Source organism: Musca vetustissima, unplaced genomic scaffold, assembly GCF_032173495.1.
Source record: "Musca vetustissima isolate MV318-11 ecotype Yass unplaced genomic scaffold, APGP_CSIRO_Mvet_v1 utg9499, whole genome shotgun sequence".
Lineage (NCBI taxonomy): Eukaryota > Metazoa > Arthropoda > Insecta > Diptera > Muscidae > Musca > Musca vetustissima.
In genome coordinates this window covers 294,229-297,628 of record NW_026880201.1, presented here as the reverse complement: position 1 = coordinate 297,628, position 3,400 = coordinate 294,229, and the positions used below count along the sequence as shown (strand labels likewise).

The 3,400-nt window shown below is 32.3% G+C and overlaps 1 long non-coding RNA gene across 2 annotated transcripts; it reads right to left on the bottom strand.

The window, feature by feature from the left end:
* Window positions 1-1,742: 1,742 nt before the first annotated feature.
* Window positions 1,743-3,083, bottom strand: LOC133325658 (uncharacterized). 2 transcript variants are annotated; one of them, XR_009754171.1, is made up of 4 exons: window positions 3,001-3,083; window positions 2,382-2,450; window positions 2,170-2,290; window positions 1,743-2,107 (listed from the first exon to the last, which is right to left on the bottom strand). It is a non-coding gene; the product is annotated as an uncharacterized LOC133325658 (long non-coding RNA). The 2 variants fall into 2 exon arrangements; XR_009754170.1 differs by lacking the exon at window positions 3,001-3,083 and having other exon boundaries at window positions 1,749-2,107; window positions 2,382-2,910.
* Between the last annotated feature and the right edge of the window lie 317 nt (window positions 3,084-3,400).

Sequence of the window (3,400 nt, the reverse complement as noted above, 5' to 3'; positions counted from 1 at the left end):
AATCTTACGTAATCCAAGCGTAGACAGTCACCAATCTGAAAAGATAAGAACAGAAAGAGAAAGTATTAGTTATCTGTGAAAAAGAGGAAACTTTAAGTTAAAATCAAAATATAATTTAGAACAAGTATGTTTAGTTCAATTAAATTCTTTGCACTTTTCGTCATTAAAAAAAAAAATAAACACAATATTTTCACAAATAATTTTTGTCCGTCCGATCACCTTTAACACAAAAATATTTATTTTTATTGTTTACCTCTTTATTTTGTCTTGGTTCATTTTAAATTAATTTTTTTTATTAATATTTTCTTTTTTTATTTCTTTGTTTTGCTTAGTAGTTTTTCATAGTTATATTTTCATTCACTTATTTTCACTTTTTGTTTTGATTCCGCAGTTTCCATTTTTAGATTGATTCTTTTTGCTCATTATCATTCTCTTTCATAATTATCACTCAAAGTTTAGTACTTTATTATCACTCATATTTTTCGAAAACCTTCTAAGTTTTCGAACACTAGGTTTCCGCCAAGCTCAAGTTTTTGAATAAGTGCAATTTTTCATTTTACTTTTACACTATATGCACCCATACACTCACACACACTGGATTGTTTAATTTCATTTTATTTTTGAGTTTATAATTTTTATTATTAAATTATTTCATGTTATTTTCTATTTAATCATAATTTTCTTTAGAATTATTTTTTTTTTATTTTATTTTTCATTCATTATTTGAACTTGTAGTATTTTCACATACACCCGCACTGTATGTTTACAATAGGATTTTTCATTCATTAATTTTCTACACTTTAAGCACTTTTCACAATCACTACACTCACTTATTACAATAACCCGACACTTTCACGTATTTTTATTTAATTATTTTAATATTCACTTTAATTTTTTTTACACTCTACTTACCATTTTATTTAATAATTTCTGCATACTCCATTTTTCCGTCCGTCCGTGATCCAAGCCGCCAAATAATGTTGCCATTTAAGCGTCCCCAACGCTTTCATTCATAAACGTCAGTTGCCCATATGTTATATTGCGCCGCACTAAACCGTAACGCTTGGCGTATGACGTCATTCTTACACTCGGTTTACACATGGTAAAACCATATATGAGGTTAACCGTTTACACGTGGCAAATAAATCATGATGTTTTAAATAATTAATTTTTGCTCGGAATTAATATTTAGAGTTGCCAGATCACAATAAAAGTAGGGATTTCGAATACCGATACTTTTAAAAACACCCAAGATGAAATTTTTGAATTATTTTTTTTATATTTTTGTCGCACTTTTTTCCTCCTATCCTTTGATAAGGATATCAGCAGGATAGTTGGCTTTGTGGTGTGCGCCTTTAAAAGGGGTAACCCTGAAAATAATTGATAGCTCGAAGAAGAAGAAGAACAATTACTAGGAAACAGCTGATTATTCCAATTACTTAAATGTCAATATTAGGGAATAATATAAGAAGAAAATGAAAAAATTAAACGAGGAAAATGGCAGCCAGAATTTCCTGGCAAAAATTGTAAGAAAAATCTGCCCTTTTTGATTTTGCCTGCGAAGAAGATTGGATGCGTGGCTCCCTGTAACCGTCGAAGAAAAAAAAACAACCAAAGTTTTTGAGAAGTGAATTCATCTGGTTTATTTGTTGAAACACATACACAAACAACACAAAATACAAACTATTTTAAAGAAAATCTGAAGCCTTTAAATAATTAAGCAACATTAAACGAAAAAAAAGGCTAAAAATTGAAAGGAAATTTATAACAAAACAAATAGTTTTCAAAAAATTGAAAATTAAAAGAAAATTGAACTTTTTTTAAAATTAAACAAAGTTTGAAAACAATTTAACAATATTGAAAAAAAACCCAAACAATTGACTAAAATTCTAAAGCAATGAATATAAATCTTAAACCTAAAAATTCATGAAGAATTGGAGCCTACAAGCCACACCATCGCCCATCCAATCCATCGAGGGAGGCGCAGAGTTTACGCCATTGCTGCTCCAGCGTGGCTTGGTATCATTCCCAATTGACACTGAAACTTATTTAACTCCGGACAGACAGACGGACGACTAAGCTACATAATTAAATTCCGCGGTTTTTCCTGAAAAGAATAAATAAATTAAAAGGGTGAACAAACGAGTTAATATTAAATTTTTTACTTACTTTGTGTTGGTATGCAGGTACGCGACATTGAACTGAGCTCAATTCAAGGTTAGGTTACCAGGCATTGTTTAGATCGTCGATTTAATGTGGTATCGACCTACATTCCTTTGTTCGTCCTCATCTGGAATTGAAAGCAAGAAAATTATTATTTACATTCTGACCGAGGAATATAATTAAAAAGCCGAAACACGAACTAATTCGTACATACTTACGTTTTGGGAAAAAGCCTTAGTCACAAGCTGCCGTCAAGGTTCTACACTCTGGGTGCCCGCCGTTAAGCCCTAAAAGTACAAAAAGAAAAGAATACTTTCGAAAATTGATTTTTATTGGCAATTCTTTGTTTTTTTCTGAAATTTTTATATTATAATTCGCTGTAAATTGTTAGATTTTGATTCAAATTACGATGGAATGAATTGTTTTTTTTGCCAAATATGTAATATAGTTTTAATAAATATGTACTGGATTAAACTTGAAAAGATAAAAATGTCTTCGGCTTAAAGCCCTATTAAAAAGGTGGTGGGGATGGGATAAAATATGGTAAGTCAAGGGTCAGATCTGGGACGTCCAGTATGAATAGACGTCATGGCGAGAGGTGTTCTCGGAGGGAGGGCTATCTCCTGGCTGGTCAGCCGCCAGGAGCACTGTTTCTGTGAAGAAAACTAATGTTATTTTGGGATTTGGTTGCAGTTAGGTGAACGTTTTCTTCTATTTAATTTTTTTGTTGACATGTTTCAGGCTTCTTTTTACCCCCTTTTTGATTTAGTTTGAAGTCCGGTATGATTTTTTTTTTGTTTGTTCAACCGAAAAGATCTGCAAGTGGCAAGAACCAACCCCCAATCCGACGAGCCATAGCCGCGCTAAACGACAGCATACCGGCAACGCCACTTAATGGTCAACACAGCGATTTCATTTCGTTTTTCTTGAACACGGTTGTTACAAAATATTGGTATTATACCACATTTTTCTTTGGACCAAATCCGTTTCAGAAAATTTGGAGTCGAATTACACATGTCCGTCCGTCCGTCTGTGATCGTGATGCACACGATAACTCTCTAAGGGAATAATCGATTTCATCCAAACTTTGCACATCCTAATATTTCTTCCAAACTTAGTTTATGTTCGAAGATGGGGAATATTGGTCCACTCCTTATGGTACCTCCCCCACAAAATGGTCAAAATTGTGCTAAAAAATTTATAATAACAGGCAAACGGATTATCCGATTTTAATGAA